Below are 26,306 nucleotides of genomic sequence, written 5' to 3'. Positions count from 1 at the left end.
CAGCTAGTTCATTCCCCACATGGCTGCAATCACCTGAGCTGGGCCAGACCAAATCCAGGAGTCAGAAGCATCTCCCAGGTCTCCCAAGGGGGTGGCAGGGGCCCAAGCACATGGGTGACCTTCCACTGATTTCCCAGCTGCATTCACAGTGAGTTGGATCAGAAGCAGAGCAGCTGGTGCCCATATGTGACAGTGGTACTGCTGGTTGTGCCTTTACCCCATATGCCAGTGTCTGCCCCTCGACCCGTGTTCTTAGAAACAGCTTTTGCTGGCTTGTTGGGTGGAAAGAGCACATTTTAGATGAAGAGATCTCTTTCTCCCCAAGATGCCGGCTTCTTGAAATAAATGCTTTCCTCTCTGGTGAATCCAGTTGTTGAGAAGCAAGGGCCTGATTACTGTTCAGTAGCCTTATTTTCTGCTGACTTTACATAAAAAGTATAAACACCCACAGAATGCTTACCCAAGTGAATGAATGGGCATTTGTCAGTTCAGGTGTCTTCCTGATTTCTTCCCCCACTGCCCTCAGAAGTGACCAGGTCTAATTCTTTGTGGTTCTTTTTGTAGTTTACGATCTGCTTCTTCCAAAGAAGAATTTTGCTTGTGTTTGTCTCTTGGCTTTTCAACTTTTCAGGATGCTGATACTAACTATTGATATTTTACACAAAAAGATGTCTTCCTTTTTTGCCTTGAGTGTTTTTTCCTCAGATGTTTCTTTTTTTTTCTTTTTGACAGGCAGAGTGGATAGTGAGAGAGAGAGACAGAGAGAAAGGTCTTCCGTTGCTGTTGGTTCACCCTCCAATGGCCGCTGCAGCCAGCTGTTGGTTCACCCTCCAATGGCCGCTGCAGCCAGCTGATCTGAAGGCAGGACCCAGGTGCTTCTCCTGGTCTCCCATGTGGGTGCAGGGCCCAAGCACTTGGGCCATCTTCCACTGCCTTCCTGGGTCACAGCAGAGAGCTGGCCTGGAAGAGGAGCAACCAGGACAGAATCCAGTGCCCCGACCGGGACTAGAACCCGGAGTGCCGACGCCGCAAGGTGGAGGATTAGCCTAGTGAGCCAAGGTGCTGGCCTCCCCAGATCTTTCTATTCTAGGTTGTCATGAAGAGTTAAAATTGTATATGTGCAGGTGTAAAAAGTTAAGCTTAAGCTTACAGGTTTAAACCTTCCTGGTACAGATGTAAAAATAAGACAGAGTGAAGTAGCACCTTGACAGTAGGGACTCCATTTTGGAGCACTTGAGACTCCATTCTGAGAAAGCACTCCCCCACCCCCCTACCCCCGTGAGACTCTGGTCTGAAGCTATGATCTCAAATAGTCGGACAATAGCAGTGCACTACATCACCCTTGGCAATGCACAAAAACCCCCTAGCATGATTGCTCAAGCTTAAAAGTAGAAAGGTTGCACCTGGGTTACCTGGGCTAATAATAAAGATGTGATTTGTCTGTGTCTTACATTAATGTCAAGTCCTAATTGCTAATTGTAATATTGTAACTGGTATTGTCAAGATTATGATAAATATTAATTTCACTTAGGTTTTAGGTTATGTTGACCCCAGTAACCATATACTCTCTTTTGATTTTATGTACTCTCTTTTGATTTTAGCAACTGTGTATAGCAACCGTGCATAGCAACCATGTATTCCCCCCTTCCCGGTTTTGCGGTTTTTGCCTTTATAAACCCTAACCTTTGGTTATTCGGGGCTGCTCTGCTCATGATGATCAGACAGCCCCAGCATGCTGGATGATCAATAAAACTTCCCCATGTTGTTTGCATAAGAGACGTGTCTCTTGGTGACGTTTTTTGGGCGGTCGACTCTAACAGTCGTTCAGGAAGTTCACGTCAGTGGTTCCAGTGGTTATGGAACATTGCTTTCTTCTAGATTATTATTCGATGTCTGTGACTGTTACTTTTTTTAATTCCCCACCAGTGCTAATGCATGGCAAATATTTTAAATATGTGAGAAAAATATTGTTAGGCGGCAGGTTGTGGATAAATTCATATTTAATATGAAGTATTCATAGAGTGGAGGGATTAACTAAATTTTCATTGATGTGTATTTTGTGACTTGTCAACACTGGGATGACCTTATTTCCTTATTCCATCTAGTAGTAACTGGCATCTCTGATTATTCATTACTAAATACCAGTTTCCAGTGACTTGGTATTTCCACTTATATTTATTTGTACTGATTACCACTGATGTATCTGTAATGCCCGTTCAGTTGTATGGATTTTACTTTGCACAGATTGATGCTAAGGAAACAGTGTACTATCCTTTTGGAAAACTGCCTTCAGTTTCATTGTGTAACACTTAAAATTTTTCTGACCTAAATCCTAATCAGAACTGAAGCTATCTTTGTGTTTATCCTACTCTTAATGTACTTATATATTTTCACTTGAAAAAAATGGAATAATTTAACACATTAGTGGTGATAAATATGTGTGTAGAAGTGAAATAAACCTCACCACCATATGCATTCTATCATGTAGTTTTTTTTTTTTTTTTTGATGATGGCAGAGTCACCATGTTGTAATGCAGATCTTTCACATTTCATATGCAAGTGAAATTTATTCTTTCTTAAATATTTATTTATTTGAATGGGAGAGTGACAGAGAAAGAGATCTTCCGTCCTCTGGTTCACTCTGCAAATGGCTGCAATGGGCTGGATTGGGCTGGGCTGGGCCTAAGCCAGGACCCTAACTCTTCATCTGGAGGATACCTGAGCTCCATTTGGGTTTCCCACATGGGTGGCAGGAGCCAGGTACTAGGACAATCATCACTGCTTTCCTAGACATTAGAAGGGAGCTCAACTGAAAACAGAGCAGCTGATATTTGATACTCTGCTGGATGCCAGCACCATAAGTAGGAAGTTAATCTTGATACAGCGCTATAATGCTGGCATCCAATTTTTTCTTTAATTAACTCAGAATCAGATCATCTGTTTGTGTCTTTATATTTAAAATGGTTTTCTTATAGATCACACATAGTTTGGTCTTGGTTTTATTTTGGCTGTTTCAATCTCTTTTTTTTTTTTTGGACTTTTTTTTTTTTTTTTTTTTTTTTTTTTTTTTACAGGCAGAGTGGACAGTGAGAGAAAGAGACAGAGAGAGAAAGGTCTTCCTTTGCCGTTGGTTCACCCTCCAATGGCCGCCGCTGCAGCCGGCGCACCGTGCTGATCCGATGGCAGGAGCCAGGATCCAGGTGCTTTTCCTGGTCTCCCATGGGGTGCAGGGCCCAAGCACCTGGGCCATCCTCCACTGCACTCCCTGGCCACAGCAGAGAGCTGGCCTGGAAGAGGGGCAACCGGGACAGAATCTGGCGCCCCGACCGGGACTAGAACCCGGTTTGCCGGCGCCGCAAGGTGGAGGATTAGCCTATTGAGCCACGGCGCCGGCCTGTTTCAATCTCTTTTAATTGGTATATTTAGATAATCCACATTGAACACGATAATTTATATAGTAGAATTCATTAAAATAGGATATTTTAATTGTTCTCTTTTGCTGTCATTTTTCTTTAATGTCTTATTTATTTTCATTTATTTGAAAGGCAGAGACAGAAAGACCTTCTCATCTGCTGGCTCACTGCCCAGGGGCCTGCAGCAGCTGTGGCTAGGACAGGCTAAATCCAGCATCCAAAAACTGCATTTGCAGCTACCATGTTTCTGGGGGGGGACTCAAGTACTTGAATCATCATCTCAGGATGAACATTAGCAGGAAGATGGATCAGGTAGGACAAGCAGGCTCCAGCAAGGCACTCCAGTATGCAATGACGTTATCACAAGTGGCATTTCTTACCCTCAAACCTCCCTGCAATGTCCACAGTAAGCAAATCTATTTTTTTTTTTTTTTTTGACAGGCAGAGTGGACAGTGAGAGAGAGAGACAGAGAGAAAGGTCTTCCTTTGCCGTTGGTTCACCCTCCAATGGCCGCCGCTGCAGCCGGCGCACCGCGCTGATCCGATGGCAGGAGCCAGGATCCAGGTGCTTTTCCTGGTCTCCCATGGGGTGCAGGGCCCAAGCACCTGGGCCATCCTCCACTGCACTCCCTGGCCATAGCAGAGAGCTGGCCTGGAAGAGGGGCAACCGGGACAGAATCCGGCGCCCCAACCGGGACTAGAACCCGGTGTGCCGGCGCCGCAAGGTGGAGGATTAGCCTATTGAGCCACGGCGCCGGCTTAGCAAATCTATTTTAATGCAGCACATTTGTGGTTGCTTGTGTTGCAAAGTTTAGAAATAGGGAAAAGAGCAGAAGAGAGCCACATTTTTTTTTACATTTTTTTTTTTTTTGACAGGCGGAGTGGACAGTGAGAGAGAGAGACAGAGAGAAAGGTCTTCCTTTTGCCGTTGGTTCACTCTCCAATGGCTGCCGCGGCCAGCGCGCTGCGGCCGGCGCACCGCGCTGATCCGATGGCAGGAGCCAGGTGCTTCTCCTGGTCTCCCATGGGGTGCAGGGCCCAAACACTTGGGCCATCCTCCACTGCACTCCCTGGCCACAGCAGAGAGCTGGCCTTGGAAGAGGGGCAACCGGGACAGAATCCGGCGCCCCGATCGGGACTAGAACCCGGTGTGCCGGCGCCGCAAGGTGGAGGATTAGCCTAGTGAGCTGCGGCGCCGGCCTTTTTTTACATTTTTAAGCTTTTATTTAGTGAAAGAAATGCATAGGAGAGTGAGAACCCTATCTACAGGAGAGAAGCAAATCTGAATTCATGCTGAGTACTAGGAACCAGCCACATGGAGGAACATCTAGGCCAGGAAGCATGGGGTGGGTGGCCCAAAGGCCACGAGCCCTGGAGGTACAGCGCCGCAGCAAGCCCCATACTGGCAAAAGGCCAAGGAAAGGAGAGAGAAGGACATCATGTCCCAGACTTTTATTCCACTTCCAAAGGGGAGAGGTTAATTAACCTGATGGGCCAGTGGGTACACAGGTGTGGCCAGGTAGGGGTATGAGGTCACACAGGGGCATGGTGAAAGTGTAGTCTTTTAGCTCACACACCTAATGAATTTTATTCTATATGCCTGCCTACAACATTCTCCCCTCAGAGACCCCATTCTCTTAATCCTAAGGGATGTTGAGTGGCTTAGAGTCAACATCTCTTCTGTAGCTGCATCCTGCTTATGAGTGGAGTAGTACATTTCTTTCATTTATTCTTTTATATCTTTTAGGCAGAGACACAAACAGATACAGTGCTTTCATCCTCCAAGGCTCACAACTGAGTCTGGGCTAAATCAAAACCAGGAGCGGTGGGGCAGGGATTGTGCTGCATCAGTTTAATCTGCTGATTGGGAGGCTCACATCAAATACCAGGGTGTGTGTCTTGTCTACTATGATTTTTTAAAAAAATTATTGTTTTCCAATTAATGTGAAATGTAGTTTGTCATATTTGATATATAGAGCTATGGTGAAGTGCATTGACAAATATCAAATGATTTGTAGATGTCACAAACTCTGGTTTATTTATTTTTGAGTAGGGTTATTTAATTTACCACATTTATATTAAAAGTTGTATTTTGAGACCCATTTCAGAAACCACAGTTGATTTGGAACAAACTGTTTTGGAAGACTTTTCCTTGTTCATGGTTACACTTTTTCCCTAATAATCTCTATGGATTGTGTATCCAAATGTGGGCATTATACAAGGTTTTCACACTTAGTATCAGCTACTTATATGCTACAAAATTTAGTGTGAATCTATTTTCCATTACTTAACTTGTGAATAATTCATGCTTTTACTGCTTGCTGGTTTGTAAAATACAAATAAATCACAGTTCAGTGCTCAAATAGATGTATAAGATTAAAACAGTTTTGCAGCCTGTGTTGAGGCATAGCAGGTGAAGCCACTGCCTGTGACCCTGGCATCCTATATGGCACCAGTTAATGTCCTGGCTGCCCAAATTTTGATCCAGTCCCCTGCTAATATTCTGAAAAAAAAAAAAAAAAACAGGAAGATGGTCCAAGATTCTGGGCTCTTGCACTCAAAATGGAGAAAAATTGTGCAGGTATAAAATTCAACCATTTCATTTGTAATTCTTAGTAAGCATTTTAGGGTGGCCTCTGCTAGGCCATCCATATGCTGCTGGCACCTGGAATCACAAATCACCTGTTTTAGTTGTCTACTGCTTTAATTGAGGCTGCTGCCTTCAAGATTGCTTAACTCACACCAATATATGTTTTAAAATTTATTTATTTATTTGTTCATTTGAAAGGCAGATTCATAGAGAGACAGGGAGAGACAGATCTATCTTTCTATCTAATACCTTCTGCTGGTTCACTCTTCAAATGGTGTCAGTGGCTAGGACTGGACCAGGCCAAAGCCAGAAAACAGGAACTCGATCCAGGTTTCCCAGGTGGATAGAAATGGTCCAAGTAGTTGGATTGTCTTCAGGTATTTTCCCAGGTGCATTAGTAGGGAACTGGATTGGAAGTGGAGCAACTCTGGCTTTAACCAGTGGTGGTAGAGACCCACTGTTCCATATCGCATACCGATAATTTTCTACTGATTTGTTTATTTGAAAGTCAGAGAAAAAGGTCCTCCATCCACTGGATCACTCTGCAAAAGCCCACAATAGCGAGTGTTATATCTATGAAAGCCAGGAGGTAGGAACTCTATGTGGGTTTCCCATTCAGATGGCAGGAAACCAAGTTTTTGAGCCATGATCTGTTGCCTCAAGAGAACACTTTTGAGCTGGTGCTGTGCTGTAATAGGAAAGTCACAACCTGCAGTGCCAGCATCCCATGGGCACTGGTTCCAGTCCTGGCTGCCCACTTCCAATCCAGCTCTCTGCTGTGGCCTGAGAAAGCAGTAGAAGATAGTTCAAGTCCTTGGACCCCTGCACCTTCATGGGAGACCTGGAAGAAGCTCCTGGCTCCTGATTTTGGATCTGTGTAGCTCTGGCCATTATGGCCATTTGGGGAGTGAACCAGCAGGTGGAAGGCCTCTCGCTCTCTGCCTCTGCTTCTCTGTAGCTCTGCCTTTCAGACAAATAAATAAATAGTTTTTAAAACAAACAAACAAACAAAAAAACCACTTGCAGGAAGTTGAGTTGGAGGTGTGGAATAGCCAGGACACAAACTAGGCACTCTGTGATGTGGTATGTCCAGAGAAGTAGGTAAGCCTACTGCATCATAATGCCTTCCCTTCCAATGTCTGATTTGCACTGCCTATGGCCTAGGCCCCAGGTGTCCATCAGGTAAGTCTCAGGGTTCTCCATGTGATTACTGTACAAGAAGGCACACTCCCAACTGTAAAATACTTTACAAACTATGTTGATATCATACTTATGGTCATCTCATGGGCTAGAACAAGTGAACTGGAAAATGTCAGGGGTCTGTGTGGTGGAGAATTATGTTAAGATTTGGGTACAGGGAGGAGTGTCACATGGAAGTTACAGAAAGCTGTGCTAGTAGATTCTGTCAATTTTTCCTATACATATAGTTGTGGCCAAAAACTAATTTTCAAGCTGGATACTTTTAAGGAATTTGAGATACATAAAAAAAGCAAGAGATGTTTTAAGGAAAACAGTACTGCCTGAGTAATTTTCTATGTAATATAGATTCTAGTGAAATCATAATTTTTTTTGGTGTACTGCTACTTATTTGAACAATAGTGATGAACATAAATTATTTCTATATGATTTATTTGAAAGGCTGAGTTACAGAGACAGAGGAAAAGAGAGAGAGGCCTTCCAGCTGCTGGTTCACTCCCACATGTCCTCAATGGCTGGGGCTGGGCTGATCTGAAGCCAGTAGCCTGGAGCTTCTTAGAGGTCTGCCATGTGAGTGCACGGGGCCCAAGGACTTAGGTGTTCATCCACTGCTTTCCCAGTCCATAGCAGAGAGCTAGACCAGAAGTAGAGTAGCTGGGACTCAAATTGGTGCCCATATGGATGCCCACACTGTAGGAGGTGGCTTTACCCACCACTCTACAGTGACAGCCCTGACAATGATTTTTTTTACATAATTGGTAATAAATTAATATTTTAGTAAGTCTAACAATGGTTTATGTTTAATCAAAGTGATTGGTAGACTTGTGTGTGCTCTTTTGGCATCTTTTCTGTTTTTCCCATGTGTAAAGATTATATTCCCCCACAGGGAGGCTACTTCATTTTTGTCACTGAGCCAATATGCCCATTTTTCTATATACATTTCCTTCATGCTCTTGATTAGCACAGTAGAATCTAGGAAGAATCTAGACTTTGTCTGACCCCTCCTTCTAAGCAATTTCTTTTGCAGGTAAGATTCTAGAGACATCTACATGTGGCCAAGACCGACAAAAATAAATATATTGCTGGTAGGTTATTTATTCCTCAGCTTCTTTCACATTGTATGTTAAGAGTTTTATGAGATATTTTAAATAAATTGGAAAAGCATAAAGAAATATAATTCAGAATCAGGATTCATATAAGATAAAGTAATAATGGTTTCAAGATTTAAAGCCATCTGAGCTGAATTCACTTTGGTCTTAATTTTTTTTATTGCCATAGCTACAAGACTTTTTACATGGTTTGAATTCAAACTTTGGCATGAATTTGCTACCATCAGAAAAAATTAAAAAGATAATATTTTTAATAATTAAAGTAGAGTGTCTTTAAAAGCTTTTTGGAGGCTGAACTTGCTTCATGGGTTAGATCAGAAAATGTGTAGAGGATAGAATCTATTGCAGGTCCTTAAATAACTCTCCATAGTTTTATCACAGTGAGTGTACAAATGCAGGATTACTTCAGACTCCACAAAGTTATGTTTCAGTCAAATTATTCCATTTATCAATGGCATAAACTATAGTCAGAGCCCAAGACAATTCTCTAGTTTTTGACTTGAATCTTTTGCCATCTTTTTTTTCTTTGACAGGCAGAGTGGACAGTGAGAGAGAGACAGAGAGAAAGGTCTTCCTTTACCATTGGTTCACCCTCCAATGGCCGCCGCGGCTGGCGTGCTACAGCTGGCACACCATGCTGATCTGAAGCCAGGAGCCAGGTGCGTCTCCTGGTCTCCCATGTGGGTGCAGGGCCCAAGGACTTGGGCCATCCTCCACTGCACTCCCGGGCCACAGCAGAGAGCTGGACTGGAAGAGGAGCAACCGGGACAGAATCTGGTGCTCTGACTGGGACTAGAACCCAGTGTGCCAGTGCCGCAGGTTGAGGATTAGCCTTGTGACCCATGGTACTGGCCAATCTTTTGCCATCTTAAAGTATTTATATACTTGAGAGAGAATGAGAAGTAGATGGAAATACATAGAGACTTTTTTAAAAAAAGATTTTATTTATTTATTTGATGGGCATAGTTACAGGGAGAGGAGAGACATACAAATTTTTTATCCACTTGTTCAGTCTCCAAATGGCAAAAATAGTTGGAGATGGGCTGATCCAAAGCTAAAAGCCAGGAACTTCCTCTGGGTTTCTCAGGTGGGTTTAGGGGCCCAAGGACTTGGGCTATCTTCCACTGCTTTCCCAGGACAAAATCAGAGAGCTGGATCCAAAGAAGAGCATCTGGAGCCCTTGCTGTGGCATGGTAGATTAAGCCTCTGCCTGTGGTGTCGGCATCCCATATAGGCACTGATTTGAGTCCCAGTTGGTCCACTTCCAATCCAGCCCTTTGCTATGGCTTGGGAAAGTAGTTGAGGATGGCCCAACTCTTTGGGCCCCTGCACCCAAGTGGGAGACCTGGAGGATGCTCCTGGCTTCTGGCTTTGTATCTGCCCAGCTCCAGCTATTGCAGCCATTTTGGGAGTGAACCAGCAGATGCAAGACCTTTTTCTCTGTCTCTGGCTCTCTCTCTGCAACTCTACTTTCAAATAAATATTTAAAAAAAAAGAAGAGCATCTGGAACACAAATTGGTGCCCATATGGGATGCTGGCACCATGGGTGGAGGCTTAGCCTACTCTGTGTTATGGAATGAGAGAGAAAGGGAGAGAGAGAGAGACAGAGACAGAGACAGACACCTTCAATCCATTGATTCACACCCACAACAACCAGGACTGAGACAGGGTCATAACAGAGAGCCAGGAATATAGTCCTAGCCTCTCACTTAAGTTGCAGAAGCTTAATTTCTTGAGTTGTCCACACTCACTTCTAGTGTCTAAATTTACAAAAATTGTGACATTGCAGTATATTGGGTTAAACAGCTGCCTGGGATTCGAGTATCCCTATGGGTTCTGGTTTGTTTCTTGGTTGCTCCACTTCCAATCCAGCTCCCTGCTTAGGGCACCTGTGAAAGCAGCAGAAGGTGGTCCAAGTGCTTGGGCACCTGTCACCCATGTGTGAGACCCAGATGAAGCTTCTGGCTCCTGGTTTCAGTCTGGCCCAGTTTTGGCTGTTACAGCCACTTGGGGAGTAGAGCAACAGATGGAAGATCTTCCACTGCCTTCTGCTCTCTCTCCAAAACTATGTCTTTTAAAACAAAAAAGTAAATAATTAAAAATAAATAAGATGAAAAATGCATCATTCATTCTGTGCTTTTAAATATTGCTACCAAATAGCCTTGACCCAAATCATCAAAATGAAAATTTTTCTGGAATATTCCTTTCATATCTTTTTTCCTTAGAAACCTTTTATTTAAGGAAGACAAACTTCATGCATTTCATAATTACAACTTTAAGAACATAGTGACTCTTCCCACCATAGCCACCCTCCCACCTACACTCTTCTTCCTCTCCTATTCTCATTCCTATTTTTTACTAAGATCTATTTTCAATTAACTTTATACACATATGAGTAACTCTATACTAAAGAGTTCAGCAGATAATGTGAAAAAATTGTTCCTCAATAGTCAAGACAAGGACTGTTCAAAGTCATTGCTTCTCAAAGTGTCAATTTCATTTCTATAGGTTACCTTTAGGTGTGCTATTAGTTATCACAGATCAGGGAGAATATATGGTTTTTGTCCTTTTTAGACTGGCTTATTCACTAAGTACGATGTTTTGAGGTATCTCCATACTGTCTTCCATGGTGTCTTTACCAGTTTACATTCCCACAAACAGTGGATCAGGGTTAAGTTTTCCACACATCTTTGCCAGCATTTGTTTGATTTCTATGTGAATGCCATTCTAATGGGGGTGAGGTAAAACTTCCTTGTGGTTTTGATTTACATTTCTCTGTTGAATGGTGATCCTGAGCATTTTCTCATGTATCTGTTGGCTATTTGGATTTCTTTTTAAAAATACCTATTTAACTCCTTTGCCCATTTCTGCACTTGGTTTTTCATTTTGCTGTTGTGGAATTTCTTGAGCCTTTATATATTCTGGTTATTAATTCTTTATCAGTTGCATAGTTTGCAAATCATTTCTCCCAGTTTGTCAGTTGGCCCTTCACTTTGCTAACTGTTTTTTTTTTTTTTTTTTTTGCAGTACAGAAGCTTCTCAATTTGATGTGATCCCATTTGTCAATTTTGGCTTTGATTGCTTGTGCCTCTGCGGTCTTTTCCAGGTAGTCTTTTTCTATGCCAATGTCTTGCAGGGTCACCCCAACTTTCTCTAATAATTTGGTATCAGGTTGTTATTTAAATCTTTTATCCATTTTAATCCATTTTGAGTGTATTTTTGTAAGGTGTAAAGTAGGAGTATTGCTTCATACTTCTGCATGAGGAAATCCAGTTTTCCCAGCACTATGTGTTTAAGAGACTATCCTCTCCAGGATTGATTTCTGCATTTATATTCTGTTCCATTGGTCTATCCATCTGTTTTTGTACAAGTACTAGGCTATTTTGATTACTGTACTATAGTATATCTTGAAACCTGGGGGCAGTGCTGTGATACAGTGGGTGATTCTCCACCTGCAGTGCTGGAATCCCATGTGGGCACCAGTTGAAGTCTTGGCTGCTCCTCTTCCAATGCAGCTCTCTGCTATAGCCTGGGAGTGCAGTAGAGGATGGCCCAAGTGCTTGAGCTCCTTCCTGTGTTCACATAGGAGACTTAGAAGAACCTCCAGGCTCCTGACTTCAGATTGGCCCAGCTCAGGCCATTGTGAACAATTGGGTAGTGAAGCAGTGGATGGAAGATCTCTCTCCCTCCCTCTCACTGTCTGCAACTCTACCTCTCAAATAAGCCTCCAGCTTTGTTTTTGTTGTATAAGATTGCTTTAGCTATTCAGGGACTCTTGTGTTTCCATATGAATTTCAGCATCCTTTTCTATATCTGAGAAGAATGTCCTTGGTATATTGAATCAGTATATTGAATCTTGGTGTATTGAATCTTTAAATTGCTTTCAGTAGTTTGGAGTTTGATATTGATTCTAACTCCATGAACATGAACAATTTTTCATTTTTTGTCTCATTTCTTTCTTTAATATTTTGTATTTCTCATCACAGAGATCTTTGACATTGCTTAAATTTACTCCAAGGTAGTTGATTGTTCTTGTATCTATTGTGAATGGGGTTGATGTTAGAAGTTCTATGTCAGCTGTGGTATTGTCTGTGTATACAGAGGCTATTGATGTCTGAGTGTTATCTTATATCCTGACCTAATCCAATCTGATATATAAAAGATTATTTATTTATTTGAGAGATAGAGTTATAGACAGTGAGAGGGAGAGACAGAGAAAGATCTTCCTTCCATTGGTTCACTCCCCAAATGGCCACAATGGCTGAAGCTGTGCCGATCTGAAGCCAGGAACCAGGAGCTTTTTCCCAGTCTCCCATGTGGGTGCAGGAGCCCAAGCATTTTGGCCATCTTCTACTGCTTTCCCAGGCCATAGCAGAGAGCTGGATTGGAAGAGGAGCACCTGGGACTCGAACCGGCATCCATATGGGATGCCAGCACCGCAGGCATGGAGGATTAACCTACTGTGCCACAGCGCTGGCCCCTCCAATCTGATTTTGAAAGAGAGTCCCTAGAGATAGGAGGAGAAACAGACTAGATCCCAAAGGTTATGTTGGAAATTTGATGATCTTGAAACAAGAGAATGTCCTCAGAAGAAATCAAAACTTCAGGCAGCATAGTGTGAAACTATGAGAAACTAAATTTCTGTTATTTTATTCATCTAGTGTTTAGTACAATGTTATGGAATTTTCTCACTCAAAATTATAAATCATATACTTCATGTACTTGTCAAGTTTTTGTACATTTGATGTGATCTTTGGATTCCATTTTAGCTTTTTTCTGTATTTTTTAAGATTTATTTATTTCTGTGTCTTGATCCAAAACTTTATTTTTGTAATTTCTTTTTTGTAAAGATTTATTTTACTTATTTGAAAGACAGAGTTACAGAGAGAAGAGAGGCAGAGAGAGAGGTCTTCCATCCGATGGTTCACTCCCCAGATGGCTGCAATGGCCAGAGCTGTACCATTCAGAAGCTGGGAGCCAGGAGCTTCTTCTGGGTATCCCACGTGGCTGCAGGGGCCCAAGGACTTGGGCCATCCTCTACTGCTTTCCCAGGCCATAATGGAGATCTGGATCAGAAGAGGAGAAGTCAGGACTAGAAACTGCACCCATATGGGATGCTGGCACTTCAGGCCAAGGCATTAACCTGCTGTGCCACACGCCAGTCCCTTTTCTCTGTATTTGTGTTAAGCACTATTTATTAAAATTTCCAGAGATATAACCCAGGGACTTGCAGTGCCATCTATTTATGAGTGCCATCTACTACAGCTAATGGCCTTTTAATGGCTTTCTCAGGTAACCAATGACCCAGTTTCTTCAAGTCTTCCACAGTTAAGCTGTGCATCAGCTGTCATTTTGACCTCAGGCTGATAGAATGGTGTCTACTGATGGTCATTGTGGCTGGATGATAAAGAACAGTGATTTTCTGTGATTTTAAGTATAGGAATGGGGGTGTAAGATCCTCTCACAAGAAACAACACTGAAGATGAGTGGTCCCTGGTCATCACATGCTGGAATGTCTCTTCTCCCACAGGTATCTTTTTAAAAAAAATTATTTGACAGAGTTATATACAGTGAGAGGGAGAGTCACAGAGAAAGGTCTTCCTTCTGTTGGTTCACCCCCAAAAATGCTGGCACAGCCGGCACTACGCTGATCTGAAGCCAGGAGCCAGGTGCTTCTTCCTGGTCTCCCATGCAGGTGCAGGCACCCAAGCACTTGCGCCATCCTCCACTGCCTTCCCAGGCCACAGCAGAGAGCTGGACTGGAAGAGGAGCAACCAGGAGTAGAAGTTGAGCTATGGCCTGTAGTGCCAGCATCCCATATGGGTACCAGTCTCACTTCTTTGCATCATATTCTTGTTGATTTTTTTTCCAATTTCAACTTCCTGTGCCAGTGTCCACACAGTCTTTCATGTACACATCATGGAATTGAACTCCACTTTCAACCCTCTGCGTAACCAATTAGTACCGAATTGTGTTCACGCTTCCTGTCTTTTTCTTCAGTATTCTGACTACTCTATGTCTAATGGTTGGTCATCATGTCTTCTCCAATTCTTCCTCTCTATTTCTTCATTCTCCTTCCAGATGTTGACTCTTAAATTCAAATCTTCTGGGGGCTGGTGATGTTGCACCAGCATCCAATATGGGTACCCGTTTGTGTCCTGACTGCTCACCTTCTGATCCAGCTCTCTGCTTGTGGCCTGGGAACATAGTGTTAGATGGCCCAAGTGCTTGGGCTCTGGCACCCACGTGGGAGACTTTGAAGGAGCTCCTGGCTCCTGGCTTCTGAGTGACTCAACTCTGGCCATTGAGGCCATTTGGGGAGTGAACCAGCAGATGGAAGAAATATTTTCTATCCCTCCCTCTCTGTGTCTGTAGTTGTACCTCTCAAATAAATCAATAAAATCTTGTCCCTTTGATCTGTTATTTTTAAATATTTATTTTTATTTATTTGAAAGATAGAGTTACAGATAGAGGTAGAGCCAGAGAGAGAGAGAGGTCTTCCTTCCACTGGTTCACTCCCAAAATGTCTGCAACAGCCAGAGTTGAGCTGAACCAAAGCCAGGAGCCAAGAGTTTCTTTTGGGTCTCACACATGGGTGCAGGGGCCCAAGCACTTGTGCCATCTCCCACTGTTTTCCTAGGCCACAGCAGAAGCTGGGTTGGCAGTAGAGCAGCCGGGACTCAAACTGTTGCCTGTATGGGATGCTGGCACTGCAGGCTGGGGCTTTAACCCACTGTACCACAGTGCCAGCTCCAATAAAATCTTTAAAAAAATGCAAATCTTCTAAGTTAACTTTCCAAGTTTATGTGCCCTGTTCGAGGACATACACAATATCTTTCATGTAAACAATAGCAATTACATTGATTTTTGGAAGAAATATGAAAAAGCTTATAAGTATACTTTTGTTTATAAATAATTTTCAAAAACAGTGATTCATTCAGTTAACACTTCTTTGAACATGTTTACTGTTTTTTTCTCCTCACAGTCCAGGACCACTCACCTAGATATGGTGCATTTGTAGTTCCCATCACTTGGTCTAGTTTTTTCTTTGTCTTTTTGCCAGTGTGTTTTGCAATTTTATATTCATGAGGACACATTGATGAAGAGATATGTCTTTTCTGTGAAGTGTAACCTGATGATCCAAAAAAGTTTTATTTACTACTTCTTTATTTATTTGAAAGAGAGTTACAGAGAGAGAGAAAGAGATAGATGTCCCGTCTGCTGGTTGTCCCCAAATTGTTACAATGGCTGGGGTTGGGCCAGTACCTGCCCAGAACTTCTTCCAAGTTTCCCAGGTGGATGGCAGAAGTCTAAGTACTTCAGCCATCTTCCACTGGTTTTCCACGTTTATTCACAGGGAGTGGATAAGAAATGGAGTAGGTGTGGCTCATATTGGTGCTCATGTGGGATGCTGTGGGTTCAGATGGTAGCTTAATCTGCTGTGGCACTTATAAGAGGCAAGATAGACATAAATAGAAGAATGAACTCCCTGTCACCCTTCTTTGTGACCCAGAGCTGATACCATCTGGAGAAATGCACTGTTACAGGTGTGGACTGTGGACTTCACCCTGGAGGAGCAGAAGGAGCTGGACACTTTAAAAGGTTTAATATTATCTGTACCGCTTGTGTAGCCCCTGCATTTCCAGGCAAAAGAAGGAAATCATTTTGCTGATGGAGCAACTGTGTTCAGCATTAAGCAGCACAATCCTTTGTCTCTGACGCAGGTGAAAATACAAAATCCCCAGGATATTCAAACATGCCGCCTTCTTACAATTGGTATGTAGTAAACCCTGCAGGGTTTTCACCCTGCCAGCCAACAGACAAGAGCATGTGGGTGGTAATCTGAACTGGCTCTTCCTGGGCTTGGCTTACATGCACAGCAGGGGTTGTATGACTGTCCCAGAGGCATCAGCAGAGTCCAAAGAGGATCCATATGTGAGTATGGTGGTTGAGAGCAAGGTTCAGAGATTGTAGGGTCTTGGTGGGGAGGCATCCTTGCCACATGCTAGCATCACAGCACTGCTTCTTTCCTACATGAAGATGGGGAGAATTACCCCTTCCTGTCTCCACCTTCTCCATTTTACTGTTTATTTCTTCTGCTTTCTTGTTTTGCCTTGAGTTTTCTCTGAAAAATTTTTTTTAGCTTCAAATGTTAGAATTATAGCTATGCCACAGTGCTGGCCCCTCAAGTTTTATCCTGCTATGGAATGCATGGAACATTTCTCTTTGTATTAATACAAAAAAGTTTTTTAAAAAAGTTTTAATCCTATACAGATTATATTGTTCTTATTTTTTTTTTTGTGTGTGTGTGTGTGTGTGTAACCTGATAATATTTGCCTTTATAAATATTCAACTGAAAAATAGTTGTAGATACTTTAGGGTATGATGTGATCATTTGATGAATGTTAATTCTGGGATTTTCAAATGAGAATTATTCACATTCTCTCTTTTTTTTTTTTGACAGGCAGAGTGGACAGTGAGAGAGAGACAGAGAGAAAGGTCTTCTTTTGCCATTGGTTCACCCTCCAATGGTCACCGCAGGCAGTGTGTGGCGGCCAGCACACCACGCTGATCCGAAGGCAGGAGCCAGGTACTTATCCTGGTCTCCCATGGGGTGCAGGGCCCAAGCACCTGGACCATCCTCCACTGCGCTCCCTGGCCACAGCAGAGAGCTGGCCTGGAAGAGGGGCAACCGGGACAGAATCCAGTGCCACGACTGGGACTTGAACCCGGTGTGTCAGCGCCGCAAGGTGGAGGGTTAGCATATTGAGCCACAACACTGGCCCAGAATTATTCACATTCTTCACCTCATGTATTATGGTGAGAACATTTGAAAACCTCTACAAGAAATTTGAAATATGAAATGCAACATTATAATTTCATTCACGGTGTCTAGGGGAAACTTTGTGCATATTTACCAATGTGTCCCCTTTATCCTTACTCCACCATTCTTCTCTCTAACATGCATTCTAGATTTTTAGTGAGATAATATTTGTCCTTTTGTGTCCTTCTGGGTTTGTCACTTCACATATAATCTCTATATTCACATAAATTGTCAAAAGTGACAGAATTTCACTGTGGAAGGCTCAGTGGAACCCCATTGTGTTTATGTGGCACATTTCAAGTCTATTCATGTGTAGGCAGATATGTCCACTGTTTTTACATCTAACATTCTGAGTAATGTGTAATACACATGAGAATATAGGCAGCTCTTTATTATACGGGTTCTATGTCTTTCATTTATATACCTTAGTAGAGGATTGTTAAAACTAATGGTATTTCTGTTTAAGTTTATGCTATTTGCCAAAGCTGTCTGTTTTAATACACAATTGCATATGGTACAATGAGTTTCTTAATGGTGAAACATAATTTAGTAGGCTATTTGTAAGCTGAGGAGGGACTAACAATGACCTAATTTCATTCAAAATATCACCTCATGTCAGCTTCAGCAATTCACTCCCCAAATGTCTGAAACAGCTGTGTAGGGCCAGGCCAAAGCCAGGAGACTGGGACTCCATCCACGTCTCTACTTGGGTGGCAGAGATCCAAGAACTTGGGCCATCTTCCACTGCTTTTTTAGGAGCAGTAGCAGGGAGTAGCACCAGAAGTGGAGTAGCCAGGACCTTAACCATATGGGATGCTGGGATCACCAAAGCATCACTGCAATTTTACTCTATCTTGCCTCCAGCTGGGGAATGTTTCCCTCACCAAAACCTTGATGGTCAACTGGTCAATGCCTGTATTGAGCTAGTATAGACCCACAAGGGGATAATTGAGATGTGACAGAGCTTAGCACAAGACATTGCCTTGCATCACACAAAGAAATAGATGTGGTGTAATAAACAGACTGGGTATAGAAAAATACACATCAGCATGATCCAGGCCATAGCTAGATCACTGCTCATGGTATTCAGTTGTCTCCTCTAATATCAAGGAGATAAGGATCCCTGCCCTCATCATTTCTTTTGCTTGTAGCAGTGGAACTTCAAACTAGAGCTATTAGGCAAGAAAGAGAGCAAACTGATAAAAATAAGAACGTAGAATTAGTTGTCTGTTACATGGCATGTGTATCATTAACAGAGACAGCAGGGGGTTGATGCTTCAAGTCGTCCCTTTCCCTCACATGAGAAACTTAGATTGAACTCTCAGATCCTAGCTTTGACTTAACTCATCCCCAGCTACTGTGATCATTTGGGGCATGAACCAACACGTGGCTGCTCTCTGTCCATCCATCCCTCCCCTCTTTTGAAATTTCAAATGTCAAAAAACCCTAATGAGTCCATTACAAATGTTAGAACTCAGAAAAATTACAGAAGATAAAATCAAACCAATGCACTTGCAATGAAAATTTCAATGTTATTCTTTAGGGATGCTTTTAAGATTTATTTGAAAGCAGAGTCACAGAGAGACAAAAAGGGAGAAGTAGAGTTGTCAACTAGTATTAGGGCACATGTATTTGCCATATTCAGTAATGGAAAGAAGTTTGCAAAGTACCTTGCAATATATTGGAAAGGATATAGGAAATATGAACATCATGAAAAAACTTGACAGTATAGTTGGACAAGAGAATACACTTGCTGTTCAAGTGCACATGTAATACTCTGCAGAAGAACTTTTGCTAGGTCACAAAAGAGCCTAAATAAACTGAAAAGATACAAATAAAACAATGAATGTTCTATGACCACAGGGATTTATCTTGAGTGTCAATAACAGAAGGACATTTGAGAAGTGCACATATATATGGAAAATAGCAACATATTCCTAAATAGAGAGCTATAGAAAATAGATAACAAGTGAAAGTAAAAAATGCGAGATGATAGGAAATGAAAATGAAACATAAAAATAGGATGTAGTTAAAACAGGTTACGAATATGATCCCTCTCAATTTCTATAGCTTTTTAAGTACTAAAATGGAAAATTAGGATCACTTCAACTCTGCTATTCTTCATTGTGTAGGGTGGTCTGTAAGCAGTTTGTCAGTGTCTAACAAAAAATGTATTAGTTGCATCAGAAGTCCAGCAGAGGGCAGCAAGAAGCCACTGAACAATGAGTTTGATCCTGAACTCACCCAAGAGGCCTCCTATGGTGCGCATTCTTAATCCACCAGGTGGTGTAGGTGCTGTGCCTACAGTAAATACAAGAACATTTTTCCTTCAAGACTGTGCTAAAGAAGCACCACTGCAACTTCTGGAAGACTTGGGGCTGTTTCCACATGGAGGAAATGATCCTACACATGAGCCTTGTTGCAGTCTAGGATGTTTCTCATTTTTAAAAAATTTTTATTTGAAAGGCAAAGAGAGACAGACACATACACATAAGCAGAGAAAGAGGGAGAGATAGTGATTTTGCATGGGCTGGAACTGGCCAGGCCAAATCAGAAGCTGGTCACTCATCTGATCTCCCATATTGGTGGCAGAGAGACAACTATTGAGCTTGCTGCTTCCGTGGTTGTGCATGTGCAGGGAGCTGGAACAGAATCAGTACTGGGACTTGAGACAGACAGCACAGTATGGAATGTGGGTCTTCAAGTACCAGGCCAAGTGCTTATTCCCTGGGAGTTTCTCTTAACTAGCAACAGAGAAGCAATCATTTACTAAGATGTTCCTGGGTGGCTTATTTATTTTTTTCATATAAAGTCAATTATCCATCACTGAGTGTTTTAATCAGATGAAGCTGCACTGGGCTATGTTGTTTTTATATGTATCCCAGAGTGTTTGGGAGAAGAAATCCCAACACAGATTCAGAGATTGGCAGATAATGAAAGTGTGATAACAAATTTATCAGGATTTTGCAGTACAGACTTGGGGAGCACTCACTGCTGGTTTAGTCTGAGGCAAGAGGAAGAGATGTGAGCTCCTAAACTAATGCCTTCATTAATTCTCTATCACTGACTTTTTAAATCTGGGGAGGGAGTGTTGAGTAGTGGCCCCCCAAAGCCACACTGTATTTTTTTTCTATTTATTTTATTGGAAATAGGTACAGAAAGAGGTAGGGAGAGCGATAGCTAGAAAGATAGCTGTGTCTTTTATGCACTGGCTTACTCACAAAATGACAATTGCCAGAGTTGAGCTAATCCAAAGTCAAGAGTTTGTCCTGGATCTCCTACATCAGTGTGGAGGCACAAGGACTTGGCCATCCCCCGCTACTTTCCAAGGTGCATTGCCAGGGAGCTGGATTGGAAGTGGAGCAGCCAGGCTCCCATATGGGATGCAGATGCTACAGGCTGGTGCACCACAGCACAAGCCCAAATCAGTAATTTGCAGCTTCAAATTATTTCTAAATATTTTCAAAAGCAGAGGTGTGCAATATAATCATGGCTGATGCTGTGGTATAGTGGGTAAGCCACCACCTGGAGCACTGGCATTCCATATAGGAGCTGGTTCCTATCCCAGTTGTTCCACTTTCAATTCTGCTCCCTGTTAATGCACCTGGAAAAGCAACAGAAGATGGCCCAACTGCCATCCATGAGAGACACCTAGAATGAGTTCTGAGTTCTTGGCACCTCACTTTGGCCTCTAAGCCCCAACTATTGTGGACATTTAGGGACTGAACCAGCAGATGGGTGATCTCTGCTGTGTCCTTCAGTCTATCTGGAATTCAAAGAAAAAATTCTTTTAAAAATGTAAGGGAATGGGATTTGGCATAATGATTGGAGCACTCCTTGAGAAGCCTATCTTTTATGTCAGCATGCCTGGGTTCAAGTCCCATCTCTGCCCTTATTGCAGGACATACCTCCAATCTGGTTGGTGGTGTTACTGTAGAACCCCTAAAACCTGTATATACTTGCCCAACACACAGTAAGCCAATCACTGGCTTTGGTGTGGTGGAGTAAAGAAGCATTTATTTTAAAGACCACATCAAGGAACTTAACTCCAGGGCTCCCCAGGAAGTTAGAGGCAAAGATTCTTATAGATTGAAATTAGAGGTGACAGATGCATGTTCAGCTTGTGTCCAGGTTCCTGATCGGTTCGTGATGCTTTTGACCTTCATCTTCCTAGTTGAAGATGCTATATTCTTTAGGGAAGTGTAATGGTGTTCAAGTGGGCGTCAGTGAATCTGGGAGTTTACATACAATTGGTAGTTATTTGCTGCCCCAGACTGGGATGTTTCCTTACCTAGATGTGGAACTCCCCTAAATAAACCCATCCAGACAATATTGGCCAGCAGGCTTCTATCTGTTGCAGAAAAGTGACTTCTTGTGTGCAGGCCAGCTGTATCACTCCCTCAATTCAGTGAATTATTTTTGGTACAATATGGATAAGGACGCCTTGGTCTAAGGGAGACAGAGGAGATGCTTGGTCCTGCTTTTGTTTTATAGGGGTTTCATTTTAGATGTTTTTATTTTTTGTTACTTCTCCATCCTTAGGGAAAAGGGACAGTGATTGGTTAGACTGCTTCATGAAATTTGTGGGGTAATGTGGGGGTATTTTTAGGATGAAAGGAGAGGAGGTTGGAGGCATTTCTTTTACTTACTCATTTGCTTACTTAATAGTTAACACACACAGAGAGAGAGAGATATCTTCCATCTGCTGGTTCACTTCCCCAGGTGGCTGCATCAGCCAGGGCCACAAATAATGAGTCATCTTCCAAGGCCATTAGCAAGGTGTTGGATTGGAAGTGGAGCAGCCAAGACTGAAAGCAGTACTCATATGGGATGCTGGGGTCATAGTTGGCAATTTTACTTGCTACACCACAACATCAGCCACCATAGGCATTTCTTTAAGAAAAAAACTTGCTAGTTCTGGGTTTTGCTGTAGCAATCTTATATATAAATAGAAGGGTTACACAGCCAGTTTTTGCATAGCTTTACCTTGCAGGTATATAACCATTCTACAGCGTTAATAAAAGCAACATGCTAGTATTTCAGTACCTCAAATGAAACCAGAGAAATTAGTGATTTTTCTGCCAGAAAACTTCCAGTTTAAAATGAGGGATAGTCACTGATTAAGATTTGTGTGCATGTGGCTGGCACTTTGGTGTAGAGGGTAAAGCCACTGCTTGCCTTGCCAGTATCCTATATGGGCATGGGTTTGAGTCCCAGCTGCTCCACTTCTGATCCTTCTTGCTGCTAATGCACCCAGGAAATGAGCAGAGGATGGCCCAAGTACTGGGACTCTGGAACCACTTGGGGGACCTGGAAGAAGCTCCTGGCTTTTGACATTGGATGGGTCCAGCTCTGGCTGTTGCAGCCATTTGAGGACTGAACCAGCCACTGGAAGATCTCTCTGTCTCTTTCTCTCTTTGTAACTCTGTCTTTCAAATAAATGAATATTTAAAAAACAATAAAAAAGAGACTTAGAGTAAGACCAGACATTGCATTTTAAGACATGTTGAGTTGGAAAGCAGTTCATACAGCAGACTCATGGAATGACAATCATTTTATATAGCATAGTGACCTCAGAATGAGCCCTTAAAGCATTCTTGTATGGTTGAAAAGCCCATGAAAACATTTCAGACATTGAATTCTAAGACACTGTGGCAAAAATAAAAAAGTCCTACATGAAGGATTGCCATGAATGATACCCCAGTGGAAAGAAGGAGCCATCCAAGAAGAATGTAGTTTTCTTTGAAGGGAGGACAGAACTTCCATTTTGCCTTTGGCTTTGCCTAAATACTGACAAAGACTGTGGTCTAAAAGGCTTCCTTAGCCTGGGCAACTCATGGCAAGAGTCTTGGGTGATCACTGACATCATACATAAGAGATTCAATTGTTAAATTACAGCAGGAGTTGTTGTACACTTACTCTGCATGCAAGACCTCGGTCCTAAATGAGTCATTGTGTATTTATTTGAAAGTTACACAGAGGAGAGGCAGAGAGAGAGAAGTCTTCCATCTGCTGGTTCAAGGACTTGGGCCATCTTCTACTGATTTCCCAGGCCATAGCAGAGAGCTGGATCAGAAGTGGAGCATCCAGGGCTCGAGCTGGTGTCCATATAGGATGCCGGCACTACAAGCAGCGGCTTTACTTGCTACACCACGGCGCCAGCCCCCAAGTTGTGTTTCTTAACCTCCTCTTCTACTTTGTTCTGGGGAAGTGGTTATTTATCACTTGCAATCACCTTTCCCCCTCCCATATGCTTTCCTTCGTTTGAGATATTTTGACCTTCAGTTTTGTTTGTGGATGTGGAAGGATGATAATTCTAAATTTTTGGTTTCCCTGAAAATTTTTTTTTGTTTTTTTGTTTGTTTTTCTGTACTCTTCTCTGTTGGTTCCCTTATCCCATTGTCTTATCCATTCTGCCTCTGTGTGGGCCTGGGCTATGCAGCAGGTTAGACGTCCCTTCAGAGCTCCAACATGCCCGCAGAGTCTGGATAGACATTCAGACCCAGAAACACATCCTGACCTCAGCAGCCGCTATCTTCTTAGTGGGAGCTACAACACTCTTCTTTGCTTGTACGTGTCCAGAACTAAGCCTGAATATGTCACCTGCAGTGCCCATCTACAATGCATTTATGTTTCTCTTTGTTCTGGCCAATTTCAGTAGGGCCACCTTCATGGACCCAGGCATTTTCCCTCAAGCTGAGGAAGATGAGGACAAGGAAGATTTTCGAGCTCCCTTGACAAAACAGTGGAGATCAATAGCATCCAGGTGTGCATGAAAGGATGTGCCAGCTGCCGCTGCTACTGTCCTCCTCGGCGTTCCCACACAGTGTCTGTGATAATTGTGTGGAGGAATTTGATCATCCCTGCCCCTGGGTGAACACCTGTATTGGCCGCCAGAACGAGCATTGTTTCTTCCTCTTCCTCCTTTCCTTGACAGCCCACTCTATGGGTATATTTGGCTTTGGCCTCCTTTATGTCCTCTGCCACATAGAGGAGCTCTCGGGGGTCTGCACACTGTCACAATGGCAGTGAAGTGTGTTGCTGGCTTATTCTTCATTCCTGTAGCTGGCCTCACAGGGTTTCATGTGGTGCTGGTGGCCTGGGACGCACAGCCAATGAACAGGTTATGGGTAAATTCTGGGGAGGCATGAGCCCCTTCACCAATGGCTGCTGTAACAATGCACTTTGCAATTCCCCAGCACCCAGATATTTGGGAAGACCAAAGAAAGAGAAGACAATTGTAATCAGACCTCCCTTCCTTCAGCCAGAAGTGTCAGATTACTGTGAAGATCATGGATAATGGCATCCAGGGAGAGCTTAGGGGAACTAAGACTAAGGAAAGCTTGGAAACAACAGAGAGCCAGTCTGCAAATGCCAAACCCCGGCCGCCTCCTATGCCAGACCTGAGCAGCTGCACGGGACTGCGAACACACCTTTGCCTGGCTACTAATGGAGATAGCGGCTTTTGGGGCAAGGACAGCCCCCCACACCAACCATGTACAAGTGTCAGCCGGGTTACAGTAGCAGCAGTGCATCAGCTGCCCTGCCTCATTCCTCCAGCACCAAGTTAGTCATGGGGACAGTTTGAGGAAGCCAACCTCAACTGCAGAGAGCAGCTGTCATCCCAGTTACCACTCAGAGCCCAGCTTGGAACCCGAGAGCTTCTGTTCTCCCACCTTTGGCAAAAGCTTTCACTTCGATCCACTTTCCAGTGGCTCTCGTTCCTCCAGCCTCAAGTCGGCGCAGAGAACAGGTTTTGTACTGGACGAGTTGCAGTCCATGCATTCAGAAGGCACCACTTCCACCTCCTGTAAGAGCCTGGCCAATCAGACATGCAACGGAAGCCTGAGCCAGACCCAGCTTTCAGCTACACCTCTCCCTTCCTGTCAGTATTCCTGGCCCAGCAACAGGAAGCCGAGAGGCATCCACGTTTGGTGCCAACAGGTCCAACACGAGAGCCCTCACCAGTCCGTTATGACAATCTGTGGTGCCACATTGTGGCCTCTCTCCAGGGATGAGAGAAGCTGCTGCACAAGTCACCCAGCTCCCAGTCCATGAGGAAGAGCCAGGCTTGGGAGACTCAGGCATTCAGTCAACACCTGGCTCAGGCCATGCCCTCATAGGGCTTCCTCCTTAGCTGATCCGAAGAGATCACCACCGAGCAAGACTCCATTTGGACGCCCAGCTGTCCCCCATTTGGGGAAGGCAGAAAGCCTAAGGGGCCAGGGACTAGGGTCCCCTGAACCAGGTCCAACCACCCCATATCTGGGCCGTTAAACATCTTACAGCAGCCAAAAATCCCCACCTGGTGTCTCTTTGATAGAGGAAGTGGCCTTGCAGCCACTGCTGATGCCTGAAGATGAAGTACAGCTCAATACTGCCCACAGCAAATCCAACAGCAACCCAAGAGCATCAGCTCAGCCTCCCCTGGCCCCACAAGGGGAGGAGTCAAGAAACTGTCATGAGTGGGTGGTACCACCTGAGATATGGGGTGAGCTGTCAGTGCCTCCCCTTCCCTCACCACTGTGTCTACACCAAAGGGCCCCGGGTGACCACCTTCCTTCCCTCAAGGGGCTCCCTTCCCCTGCATGGACATGTTTTAAAACCCCAATTCCCAGAGGATGAGTGTTTTATAAAATGCAACCGAGTTGGGGAGTTGGAGAGTTGGGGCCCTGAGGCTGGGGTAGTAGCTCCCCCCTTTTACCTTTTAAGACCTTCCTTCCCTAATCCCTGGACCAGACTCAGTGGACATTTGTGCAATTGCTTGCCCTGGAGGGAACCAGATCATTTTTAAACCAGAAATAATTTTTTATTATTGTTACAGATCCTATTTTTTAATCTTCTGTGTTACCAGGTGTGGGTATAAATATCAAAGAAATTATATATCTATCTTGGGATGGCAAAATGAGGGAGGGATATGTAAAAGAAGGAGGGTCTTACTTTTCCTGGTCCTCAGACTAGCAGGAAAAGAGGGGAGACACCAGAGTCTTCCTTTCTCCCCACAGTCCCTCTGTTGTCTGTTACCAACTAAGGAAGTAGTAGAACCCCCTGTTGGTGCTAAGTGATCATGAAAGAAACCTGGGGAGAGAGGAGTCTGAGCTCTTGGTTAGAAGAGGAAAGGACTTGTGGAAAGTTAGTTTTCTAGGCTTATTGGCATTTAGCTTCCCAGGAA

At 43.4% G+C, this 26,306-nt stretch overlaps 1 long non-coding RNA gene and 1 pseudogene across 23 annotated transcripts in view; both read left to right on the top strand.

Annotated features, from left to right (window-relative positions):
• LOC149125252 (uncharacterized) overlaps nt 1-19,041 on the top strand; it is a 29,055-nt gene extending 10,014 nt beyond the window's left edge. For 4 of the 23 annotated variants that reach the window (XR_016236811.1, XR_016236828.1, XR_016236833.1 and 1 more), the window contains one exon: nt 733-1,774. This is a non-coding gene — a long non-coding RNA (uncharacterized LOC149125252). Of the gene's footprint in view, nt 1-732; nt 1,775-5,160; nt 5,304-8,227; nt 8,286-11,337; nt 11,417-13,745; nt 13,841-15,823; nt 15,913-16,774 lie in introns of those variants that run through there. The other 19 variants (XR_016236817.1, XR_016236813.1, XR_016236821.1 and 16 more) reach the window with 16 other exon arrangements.
• A 505-nt stretch (nt 19,042-19,546) lies between these two features.
• LOC149125251 (palmitoyltransferase ZDHHC5 pseudogene) lies at nt 19,547-25,629 on the top strand (annotated as a pseudogene).
• The last annotated feature ends 677 nt before the right edge of the window (nt 25,630-26,306 follow it).

The sequence above is a fragment of the Oryctolagus cuniculus genome, chromosome 7 (genome assembly GCF_051225735.1).
Source record: "Oryctolagus cuniculus isolate XC-2025 breed Fujian yellow rabbit chromosome 7, ASM5122573v1, whole genome shotgun sequence".
NCBI classification, from domain to species: domain Eukaryota; kingdom Metazoa; phylum Chordata; class Mammalia; order Lagomorpha; family Leporidae; genus Oryctolagus; species Oryctolagus cuniculus.
Note: the sequence above shows the minus strand (reverse complement) of the source record. Positions and strands in the feature narration are given on the sequence as shown.